A 13,272-nucleotide genomic window follows, 5' to 3' on the forward strand; every position below is an offset into this window, starting at 1 on the left:
TAACAATATGTCATCTTCCAGCCCCAGCTGAGATAACCTTGATGATATCAGTATGACATGACTCTTGGCTATGACCACTGTTTTCATATTATCCTCTAATAGTATACTAGTATGGTGTCAGTAGGAACTAAAAACTGCACCACTAGTGATCCAATGGTGAGTCCATCCATCCTCCAGGATGATGGAGGCTTCTGCTGCCGAACCTACAGGTGCAGCAGCTCACCCACGTGGAACACACACTAACACACTAACACACTAACACACCAACACACCAACACACTAACACACCAACACTAACACACTAACACACCAACACACTAACACACTAACACAACAACACACCAACACACTAACACACTAACACACCAACACACTAACACACTAACACACTAACACACCAACACACTAACACACCAACACATTAACACACCAACACACTAACACACCAACACCAACACACTAACACACTAACACACCAACACTAACACACTAACACACTAACACACCAACACACCAACACACTAACACACCAACACTAACACACTAACACACCAACACACTAACACACTAACACAACAACACACCAACACACTAACACACTAACACACCAACACACCAACACACTAACACACCAACACACCAACACACTAACACACCAACACATTAACACACCAACACACTAACACACCAACACCAACACACTAACACACTAACACACCAACACCAACACACTAACACACTAACACACCAACACACCAACACACTAACACACTAACACACCAACACACTAACACACCAACACACTAACACACCAACACACTAACACACTAACACACCAACACTAACACACCAACACACTAACACACTAACACACCAACACACCAACACACTAACACACCAACACTAACACACTAACACACCAACACCAACACACTAACACACCAACACACCAACACACTAACACACCAACACATTAACACACCAACACGAACACACCAACACACTAACACACCAACACTAACACACTAACACACCAACACACTAACACCAACACACTAACACACCAACACTAACACACCAACACACCAACACACCAACACACAAACACACTAACACACCAACACTAACACACTAACACACCAACACTAACACACCAACACACCAACACACTAACACACCAACACTAACACACCAACACACCAACACTAACACACCAACACACCAACACACTAACACACCAACACTAACACACTAACACACTAACACACCAACACACTAACACACCAACACACCAACACACCGACACTAACACATCAACACACCAACACTAACACACTAACACACCAACACACCAACACTAACACACTAACACACCAACACACCAACACTAACACACTAACACACCAACACTAACACACCAACACACCAACACTAACACACCAACACACCAACACTAACACACTAACACACCAACACTAACACACCAACACACCAACACTAACACACCAACACACCAACACTAACACACTAACACACCAACACACTAACACACCAACACACTAACACACCAACACTAACACACTAACACACCAACACACTAACACACCAACACTAACACACTAACACACCAACACTAACACACCAACACACCAACACTAACACACTAACACACCAACACTAACACACTAACACACCAACACTAACACACCAACACACCAACACTAACACACTAACACACCAACACACCAACACTAACACACTAACACACTAACACACCAACACACCAACACTAACACCAACACTAACACACCAACACACCAACACTAACACACTAACACACCAACACACCAACACTAACACACTAACACACCAACACACCAACACACTAACACACCAACACACCAACACATTAACACACCAACACTAACACACCAACACACTAACACACCAACACTAACACACTAACACCAACACACTAACACACCAACACTAACACACCAGCACACCAACACTAACACACCAACACTAACACACCAACACACTAACACACCAATACTAACACACTAACACACCAACACTAACACACCAACATACTAACACACCAACACACTAACACACCAACACTAACACACCAACACACCAACACACTAACACACCAACACACTAACACACCAACACACCAACACACTAACACACCAACACACTAACACACTAACACACCAACACCAACACACTAACACACCAACACCAACACCAACACACTAACACACCAACACTAACACACTAACACACCAACACTAACACACTAACACACTAACACACCAACACTAACACACTAACACACCAACACTAACACACCAACACTAACACACTAACACACTAACACACTAACACACCAACACTAACACACTAACACACCAACACTAACACACTAACACACTAACACACCAACACCAACACACCAACACACTAACACACCAACACTAACACACTAACACACCAACACTAACACACTAACACACTAACACACTAACACACCAACACTAACACACTAACACACCAACACTAACACACTAACACACTAACACACCAACACTAACACACTAACACACCAACACACTAACACACTAACACACTAACACATTAACACACCAACACTAACACACTAACACACCAACACCAACACACCAACACACTAACACACCAACACTAACACACTAACACACCAACACTAACACACTAACACACTAACACACTAACACACCAACACTAACACACCAACACTAACACACTAACACACCAACACTAACACACTAACACACCAACACACAGAAGGACTTTGATATAAGAGCCACATCCTGCTTGGCAAAGCCTCTCCAGCAGAAATGAGAAGGTTCTTTGTGGTGCTGCCACTTCCCCTTCGTTTGGATGCTGCAGCAGTGGCCAGAGTGTCTGAGAGACATCGACTGTCAATTAACTGGCCGGTTAATAGAAGCTGGACTGTTGAACGAAGGCCTTCCTTTTCACAGCGTTACAACTTCATCTGATGAATCCCTTCAAAAAATGAGCAGATTGGAAAAAAACAGCACAACAATCATCTCTTAAAACAATGTTGGGAACAAAGAGAGGAAGACGTGTCAAGACGGAACAATCCCATCAGGCCTTGCACCTCTCACCTGGCTGAAAGGTTGGTTGGAATGAAAACCCTGGTCTCTCATTGGCTGATGTTTCTGCAGCAGCCTCTCCATTAAAAGCATTTCGTCCCACATATTGAGATGACGTCCCACATTTTGATTGGCTCCAGTTTTCAAAAGTCCACTCCAAATTTGGAAATGCAGCTCCAACAGAGACGTTGCAATCATGACTTCCAGATAGAAGATGGCGCTGCATTCAGTGTGTTTACTCATCATGGGAGTTTGTTGCATTTAAATAAATGACATGTTTAGTCCTTCCCTTACTGAAGACCTCTAACCTGCAGGATATTGTGTTGTTTTTATTGGTATAAGTTGAATAGATATCCAAATTCTATTGTACCTTTTTGACCACATGACTCCATCCGCCATCCTTATTTATAACTTCATGAATATAAATAATTACTCTTGATAATTACTAATAATTTGCTAATAATCAGATCTTTGATACAGATATTAAAGCAATATTTAAAAAAACTTAAGCCGTTAAAGTATTATAAACAAGATTCTGAAAATTAAAAGTGTTTTATTTATGTAAGAAAATGTGTTTCCTGTGAACTGGTGATGGAGGTCTTCCTTCTTCCTCCGTCAGCACCCAGTGGTCCTGATGCTGAGATGGAGGCTCGTCTGGTCCCCGTCATCCGTCACCGTGGAGATGATGAGGACTTTAATCCCTGATAATGGAGGTATGGTAAAAAGAAAAACTCTGGACTGGCTTTGCAAATTTTTTTTGATAAATTATGTTACTTTTGTGCACGAAGCCTCTGTTGTCAGTAAAATAACTTGAGAAAATTTTAATATTTCCTCAATGGAAGAAAAGATAGACGATTTGTGGCCACTGATAGTTTATATCAAAGTGTTATTATACACAGTGGATATGAAAGAGGAAATTGTCATGCAAAATTTAAAAAAAAAACAACATTAGGAAAGTCTTTCAGAAATGAGGGAGAATGAAGCTCTGACGCCATCATGTGGTCCAACGGTGTAACTGAATGAAGAGCTGTGATTGTTTTTATGGTGTTCATTTATCTGTTCTCTTATTATAGAGCAGGAATAAAACCCTGCAGAGTTTCTGAGGACTTACATATTTAAAATGTTCTGATGATCTAGAGTTTTTATAAGCTTGTATGTAACATAATCAAACTGATTATGAACACGTGCAACTAACTTCCTGTCTGATAATGTTGTTTTAAATCATTTACTAACATGTGGGACCAAGAAACTGTTTCAAAATGCATTTAGTCTTTTTAGACTCTGTACTGATAGTAAATTATCTTCAGCTATGATTGGATGTGATGTCCTTTACAGATGTTCAGGCTGTCTCAGAAGCTCACAGATGAAACGCTTTCATTAAAGCAAAAATGAATTAAAAACAGATTTCAAAGACAAAAAGCTGAGTTTCTCCAAGAGTCAGACATTTGAAAAGAACAGCTGAGAAAAAACCTGAATGACAGCAAAAACATCTGCGGGAGCAAAACCGACAGAACTGACAAGTAAAAGATCACTAAACAGTAAAGAAGAGGAATTCCTGCCCAGAAAACTCACTGCAAGCTCTGGGTTCACCCGCGTTCACCCGCATTCACCTTTGTTCACCTTTGTTCACCCGCCAGCATTCACCTTTGTTCACCTGCGTTCAACTGCGTTATCCTTTTTCACCCACATTCATCTTTGTTCTCCCGCATTCACCTGCGTTATCCTTTTTCACCCACATTCATCTTTGTTAACCTGCGTTAACCGTTATTCTCCCCCGTTCACCTTTGTTCACCCGCGTTCATCTTTGTTCTTCCGCGTTCACCTTTGTTCACCTGAGTTCACCTTTGTTCACCCGCGTTCACCTTTGTCCACCAGCGTTCACCCGTGTTCACCTGAGTTCACCTTTGTTCACCCGCGTTCACCTTTGTCCACCAGCGTTCACCCGTGTTCACCTGAGTTCACCTTTGTTCACCTGCGTTCACCCACACTCATCATTGTTCTCCCGCGTTCACCTTTGTTCACCCGCCAGCATTCACCTTTGTTCACCTGCGTTCACCTTTGTTCACCTGTGTTCAACTGCCTTCATCTTATTTCACCTTTTTTCACCTGCGTTCAACTGTGTTATCCTTTTTCACCCACATTCATCTTTGTTTACCTGCGTTCACCTTTGTTCACCCGCGTTATCCTTTTTCACTCGCATTCATCTTTGTTCACCTGTGTTCACCTTTTTTCACCCGTGTTCACCTTTATTAACCTTTGTTCACCCAGGCTCACCTGCGTTCAACTGCGTTAACCTTTTTTCACCTTTGTTCACCTGCGTTCACCTGCATTCACCTTTGTTCACCCGCCAGCATTCACCTTTGTTCACCTGCGTTCAACTGTGCTATCCTTTTTCACCCACATTCATCTTTGTTCACCCGCGTTCACCTTTGTTCACCTGCGTTATCCTTTGTTCACCCGCGTTCACCTTTGTTCACCCGCGTTCACCCGCATTCATCTTTGTTCACCTGCGTTCACCTTTTTTCTCCCGTGTTCACCTTTATTAACCTTTGTTCACCCAGGCTCACCTGCGTTCAACTGCGTTAACCTTTTTTCACCTTTATTCACCCGCATTCACCCGCGTTCACCTGCGTTCATCTTTGTTCACCCGCGTTCACCTTTTTTCACCCGGGTTCAACTGCATTCAACTTTGTTCACCCAGGCTCGCCTGCGTTCACCTGCGTTGACCTTTGTTCTCCTGCGTTCACCTTTGTTCAACCGCATTCACCTGCGTTCACCCACATTCATCTTTGTTCATCCACGTTCACCTGTATTCATCTTTGTTCCCCTGCGTTCACCCGCGTTTATCCCCATTCACCTTTGTTCACCGTGTTCACCTTTGTTCACCCGCGTTCACCTGCATTCACCCGGGTTCACCAGCGTTCAACTACGTTCAACTGCGTTCACCTTTGTTCACCCGCGTTCACCTTTTTTCACCCGCGTTCATCTTTGTTCACCGTGTTCACCTTTGTTCACCCACGTTCACCTTTTTTCACCCGCGTTCATCTTTGTTCACCGTGTTCACCTTTGTTCACCCGCGTTCACCTGCGTTCACCCGCGTTCACATGCATTCATCTTTGTTCACCTGCGTTCACCTTTTTTCACCCGGGTTCACCTGCATTCAACTTTGTTCACCCAGGCTCGCCTGTGTTCACTTGCGTTCACCCGCATTAATCTTTGTTCACCCACGTTCACCTGTATTCATCTTTGTTCCCCTGCGTTCACCTGCGTTTATCCCCGTTCACCTTTTTTCACCTGCGTTCACCTTTTTTCACCTTTTTTCACCCGCGTTCACCTTTGTTCACCCGCGTTCACCTGCATTCACCTGGGTTCACCTGCATTCAACTTTGTTCACCCCCATTCACCTTTTTTCACCCAGGTCCACCTGCATTCAACTTTGTTCACCCAGGCTCGCCTGTGTTCACCTGCGTTCACCCGTGTTGACATGCATTCACCAGCGTTCACCCACATTCATCTTTGTTCACCCACGTTCACCTGTATTCATCTTTGTCCCCCTGCGTTCACCCGTGTTTATCCCCGTTCACCTTTGTTCACCCGCGTTCACCTGCATTCACCTGCGTTCACATGCATTCATCTTTGTTCACCCCCATTCACCTTTTTTCACCCAGGTCCACCTGCATTCAACTTTGTTCACCCAGGCTCGCCTGTGTTCTCCTGCGTTCAACTGCCTTCATTTTGTTTCACCTTTTTTCACCCGTGTTCACCAGCGTTCAACTACGTTCAACTGCGTTCACCTTTGTTCACCCGTGTTCACCTTTGTTCACCCGCATTCGTCTTTGTTCACCTTTGTTCACCTGCGTTCTACTGCCTTCATCTTGTTTCACCTTCGTTCACCCGCATTCATCTTTGTTCACCCGCTTTCACCCGAATTCACCTTTGTTCACCCGAGTTCACCTTTGTTCACCTGCGTTCAACTGCGTTCACCTTTTTGCACCCAGGCTCACCCGCGTTCACTTTCGTTCACCCCCGTTCACCTGGGTTCACCTGTGCAGTCATGTTTGGAGACACTTTCACAGCTGTCAGAGAGCTACTAGAATATCAGAGCTGACTTCATCGTATGTCTGACTGCAGATTGGACGGTTGTGTTTGAATCATGTCGAGCCTCCATCATGGAAGAAAGTTAACCGACTCTCCAGCTGTTCATCTCATCCAGACTTTATTTAAAGTATATTAATATGAACTCCTGTCTGAATGGATTACTTGAATTAACATACAAAAGCAGAAATGAAGGAATAAACAGGGGTGTTGTTGTAGAATTAAACTACAGACATGTCATATCTTTCCACAATGAATTAAATGTATTAATTTATTCATTTGATTATTCAATTGTATATTACTTTAGTTCTTTACTTTACAGAAACCAGGTAAAACTGCAGTGATGTGGAACTACGTTTTAAACTGTCTCCGTGATAAAGAGCTCTTGGACTTCATGTCATATGTTGTTGCAGGATTGACCGACAGCCGGAGACTCAGCCCAGTAAGCCAACCTGGAGGTGGACCTTCAGCTGCTCGTAGCTCCGCCCACCTTCAGCATCCCTGCACTCAGTTGTTGTGTAGTTTCCACTCAGCAAGGAGCCGCAGCGAGGTGAGCAGCTTTCTTTTCTTTTCTGTAGATGAGATCCTGAACGCTCCTCTTAGTGCGGTTCTGAGGTTCTGTTAGATTCAGAGACGGACTTCAGTTAATAAAAGTTACAACTGGGATGTTTTTCAGAAACATTTCAGCTGTTTCATTTTAACGTGAACTTAGATTAACAAACAATATGAAGTTTATTGTTTAATTAGGAAACTGCTTCTGTAAACAGCTGGAAGATGATTTGAACACAACATTCACAGTTTGTCTGCTTTACAACTGACTATGAATTTACTTGTTATTTATTTGAATCCAGCTGTGTTGAACTGCTTTGACAGAAATATGCAGTTTTTTTTACTTCCATATTATTTGAACATGCGGACCGTAAAATCTGAACATGAAGTGAACAGCCAGGTAAATTTAAAAGTAAGAAAATACAGTGGGTACGGAAAGTATTCAGACCCCTTTACATTTTTCACTCTTTGTTTCATTGCAGCCATTTGCTAAAATCAAAAAAGTTCATTTTATTTCTCATTAATGTACACTCAGCACCCCATCTTGACAGAAAAAAACAGAAATGTAGAAATTTGTGCAAATTTATTAAAAAAGAAAAACTGAAATATCACATGGTCATAAGTATTCAGACCCTTTGCTCAGTATTGAGTAGAAGCACCCTTTTGAGCTCGTACAGCCATGAGTCTTCTTGGGAATGATGCAACAAGCTTTTCACACCTGGATTTGGGGATCCTCTGCCATTCTTCCTTGCAGATCCTCTCCAGTTCCATCAGGTTGGATGGTGAACGTTGGTGGACAGCCATTTTCAGGTCTCTCCAGAGATGCTCAATTGGGTTTAGGTCAGGGCTCTGGCTGGGCCAGTCAAGAATGGTCACAGAGTTGTTCCGAAGCCACTCCTTTGTTATTTTAGCTGTGTGCTTCGGGTCATTGTCTTGTTGGAAGGTGAACCTTCGGCCCAGTCTGAGGTCCAGAGCACTCTGGAAGAGGTTTTCTTCCAGGATATCTCTGTACTTGGCCGCATTCATCTTTCCTTCAATTGCAACCGGTCGTCCTGTCCCTGCAGCTGAAAAACACCCCCATAGCATGATGCTGCCACCACCATGTTTCACTGTTGGGATTGTATTGGGCAGGTGATGAGCAGTGCCTGGTTTTCTCCACACATACCGCTTAGAATTAACGCCAACAAGTTCAATCTTGGTCTCATCAGACCAGAGAATCTTATTTCTCATAGTCTGGGAGTCCTTCATGTGTTTTTTGGCAAACTCTATGCAGGCTTTCATATGTCTTGCACTGAGGAGAGGCTTCCGTCGGGCCACTCTGCCATAAAGCCCCGACCGGTGGAGGGCTGCAGTGATAGTTGACTTTGTGGAACTTTCTCCCATCTCCCTACTGCATCTCTGGAGCTCAGCCACAGTGATCTTTGGGTTCTTCTTTACCTCTCTCACCAAGGCTCTTCTCCCACGATTGCTCAGTTTGGCTGGACGGCCAGGTCTAGGAAGAGTTCTGGTCGTCCCAAACTTCTTCCATTTAAGGATTATGGAGGCCACTGTGCTCTTAGGAACCTTGAGTGCTACAGAAATTATTTTGTAACCTTGGCCAGATCTGTGCCTTGCCACAATTCTGTCTCTGAGCTCCTTGGACAGTTCCTTCGACCTCATGATTCTCATTTGCTCTGACATGCACTGTGAGCTGTAAAGTCTTATATAGACAGGTGTGTGCCTTTCCTAATCAAGTCCAATCAGTTTAATTAAACACAGCTGGACTCCAATGAAGGAGTAGAACCATCTCAAGGAGGATCAGAAGAAATGGACAGCATGTGAGTTAAATATGAGTGTCACAGCAAAGGGTCTGAATACTTATGACCATGTGATATTTCAGTTTTTCTTTTTTAATAAATTTGCACAAATTTCTACATTTCTGTTTTTTTCTGTCAAGATGGGGTGCTGAGTGTACATTAATGAGAAATAAAATGAACTTTTTTGATTTTAGCAAATGGCTGCAATGAAACAAAGCGTGAAAAATGTGAAGGGGTCTGAATACTTTCCGTACCCGCTGTAGGTAAGTTAAATCACAAGTCCATGATCTTCTGACAAAGGTCACCGAGCTGCTGCAGATTAACTGGCTCCAGTGTTCTTCATGAGTCTCACACTGTGGGCACATTTCCCCCTCATTTTAAATCTATATTCAGTGAAAATAACAGTAGGGTGAGGCTGGTGTCTCCACGCTGGCTCGGACTCTATGAAACAGTGACCTCCTAGGTGATTTTATGGGGAGCGAGAGACAACCAGTCATTCACTGCAGCTGAAGCCTTTTCACCGGAGGAGAGAGGATGAAAGAACAGTCAAAAGAGCGTTCGTGTTTTATCGAGCTGCTGTGGTGTTTGAAAAAGAAGCCATAAAGATAGGTAGGTAGGTAGGTAGGTAGGTAGGTAGGTAGGTAGATAGATAGATAGATAGATAGGTAGGTAGGTAGGTAGGTAGGTAGGTAGGTAGATAGATAGATAATAGATAGATAGATAGATAGATAGATAGGTAGGTAGGTAGGTAGGTAGGTAGATAGATAGATAATAGATAGATAGATAGATAGATAGATAGATAATAGATAATAGATAGATAGATAGATAGATAGATAGATAGATACTTTATTAATCCCCAAGGGGAAATTCTTTCACTATAGCAGCATTTATAGGTACAGGAAAGAAATAAAATAACAGTAAAAATATTAAATATAAAATGCACAGTATATACAATAAAATAGAATAAAATAAAATAGACTAACTAAATTAAAACTAACTAAACAATAGTGCAAAGTTTTTTATATATATATATATATATATTTAAACAAACAAGAAACACAGTCAACAGTGTTATTGTTGTGTGATGGATTTTGCCAGAGGTGAGTTTTTGTACAGTCTTATTGCGGTCGGCAGGAATGATCTCCTGTATCTGGAATGATCTCCTGTATCTGGAATGATCTCCTGTATCTGGAATGATCTCCTGTATCAGGAATGATCTCCTGTATCTGGAATGATCTCCTGTATCTGGAATGATCTCCTGTATCTGGAATGATCTCCTGTATCAGGAATGATCTCCTGTATCTGGAATGATCTCCTGTATCTGGAATGATCTCCTGTATCTGGAATGATCTCCTGTATCTGTCCTTGTGACAGCAGCTGGATGAGTCTTTTGGAGAACGTCCTCCTCTGTCCCTGCAGCAGGTGGAGAGGGTGGTCAGGATTATCCAACATGGATAATAGTTTGTTCAGCGTCCTCCTCTCCACCACCTTTTCCAGACTGTCCAGTTTGTAGCCGATGATGGAGCCGGCCTTCTTAACCAGTTTGTTAAGTCTGTTGGTGTCTCCGGCTCCAATGATGCTCCCCCAGCAGACTACTAGAAGTACAGTTCACTGGCCACAACAGATGGTAGAACATCTCCAACATCTCGCTGCACACATTGAAGGATCGAAGTTTCCTCAAGAAAAAGAGTCGACTCATCCCCTTCTTGTAGACAGCATTGATGTTGGTCTTCCAGTTCAGTCTGTTGTCATGGAGACACCAGGTACTTGTACTCCTCCACCATGTCCACCTCCTCTCCCAGAACTCTCAGCGGTTGTGGAGCCGTCGTCTTCCTCCTGAAGTCGACCACCATCTCTCTGGTCCTGGTCAGGTCCTGCAGACTTGCACTGGTGGAGTCTCTCCAGCTGTCTCCTAACCTGGCCAGTCGTCACAGAGAGAGGGAGGGGGGACCCCCCCCCCCCCCCGGTCATGGCGTCGATGGTGGAAGAGCCCTTTAAAGTTGAGGGCTCTGTGTCCATGCAGCTCACCAGTGGGGACGGAGGGGGGAGGGGGAAAGGCAGCAGAGTTGTTTGGGAGGTGTGAGGTGTGGAGGAGACAGATGAGGGTGGTGAACTAAACCTGTTGAAGAAACAGTTTAGCTCATTGGACCTCTCCACGTTCCCCCTGGTTGTTCCTCTCCAGGTTCCCCCTGGTTGTTCCTCTCCAGGTTCCCCCTGGTTGTTCCTCTCCAGGTTCCCTCTGATTGTTCCTCTCCAGGTTCCCCCTGGTTGTTCGTCTCCAGGTTCCCCCTGGTTGTTCCTCTCCAGGTTCCCCCTGGCTGTTCCTCTCCAGGTTCCCCCTGGCTGTTCCTCTCCAGGTTCCCCCTGGTTGTTCCTCTCCAGGTTCCCCCTGGTTGTCTCTCTCACCCCTTGAACCCAGTAATCTCCTTCATACCGGTCCACACCTCCCTCACGTTGTCCTGCTGGAGTTTGGCCTCCAGCTTCCTCCTGTAGGAGTCCTTGCACTCCCTGAGCTTCTCCTTCAGGTGGCGCTGCACTCTCCTGAGCTCCTCCCTGTCCCCAGACCTGAAGGCTGCTTTCTTCTGATTAAGAAGAACTTTCAGGTCACTGGTGATCCACGGCTTGTTGTTGGGGAAGCAGTGTCCAGTCCGGGATGGTACGGTGGTGTGTTCACAGAATTTGATGTATTCTGTGATACAGTCCGTCCTGCTGTTGATGTCCTCCCCATGTGGTCCACACAGCACGTCTCAGTCCGTGGACTCAAAGCAGTCCTGCAGGGCGTCTTTAGCCTCCTGTGTCCACCTCCTCACAGTCCTGGTGGTCACAGGCTGCCTCTGCACCAGAGGAACATACTTTGGTGTCAGCAGGACCAGGTTGTGATCCGACCTACCAAGGGGGGGAAGGGCAGTAGTACTGTATGCATCCATGGCATTAGCATCCAGTAGGTCCAGAGTTTTATTGTTCCGTGTGGGGCAGTTCACATACTGGTGCAAAGTTGGCAGGACTTTATCCAGACTGGTTAAAGTCTCCAGTAACTAACACAAATGCACCGGGATGCTTAGTCTGAAGTTTAGCCACAGTGGAGTAGATGGTGTTCACTGCTGCCTCTACGTCAGCAGATGGAGGAACGTACACAGCGATAACAATGGCGGACGTGAACTCCCTCGGTAAATAATAAGGGCGCATCCCCACGGCTAGAAGTTCAATGTCCGGGCTACAGAAACGTTCCTTCACACACGTGGTCGGGATTACACCACCTCTCGTTCATAGACTTCAATCCCTCCACCTTTCTTCTTGCCGCTCCGAACAACGTCTCCGTCCCCCCGAACAGTCCTGAAGCCGGGTACGGCCGCGCTGTGGTCCGGGAGATGTGAGTGCAGCCATGTCTCGGTGAAACACATGATGCTGCACTCCCGGTACTCTCTCTGGGTCTTTACCAGCGCCGAGCTCGTCCGTCTTGTTGGCCAACGACCTCACGTTCCTCATTAAGATCGCCGGTACCGCTGGTTTATATCTCCTCCTCTTCACCTTCAGCTTAGCTCCAGCTCTGCAACCCCGACGTCTTCTCCGAAGTTCATCCGGGATTTCAGGCCTCGCTCCGGGCAGCAGCAGTAGAGGTCTACTCAGCGTGATCAGCTGATCACAAGAGTAAACAATGGCCCCGGTCC

The 13,272-nt window shown here is 44.7% G+C and overlaps 1 protein-coding gene across 2 annotated transcripts in view; it reads left to right on the forward strand.

Moving 5' to 3' along the window:
- The first annotated feature begins 312 nt into the window (after nucleotides 1–312).
- The window catches only part of LOC138207695 (synaptotagmin-like protein 2), a 32,832-nt gene continuing 19,872 nt past the window's right edge, over nucleotides 313–13,272 (forward strand). For both annotated transcript variants that reach the window (XM_069165127.1, XM_069165128.1), the window contains exons 1-3: nucleotides 313–3,187; nucleotides 3,784–3,877; nucleotides 7,673–7,809. The gene's annotated coding sequence lies outside the window, so the exon portion shown is untranslated. The remainder of the gene's footprint in view (nucleotides 3,188–3,783; nucleotides 3,878–7,672; nucleotides 7,810–13,272) is intronic.

This window comes from Embiotoca jacksoni, unplaced genomic scaffold (assembly GCF_022577435.1).
Source record: "Embiotoca jacksoni isolate LCO1_2020_lvr unplaced genomic scaffold, fEmbJac1.0.p SCAF_33, whole genome shotgun sequence".
Taxonomy (NCBI): Eukaryota; Metazoa; Chordata; class Actinopteri; family Embiotocidae; genus Embiotoca; species Embiotoca jacksoni.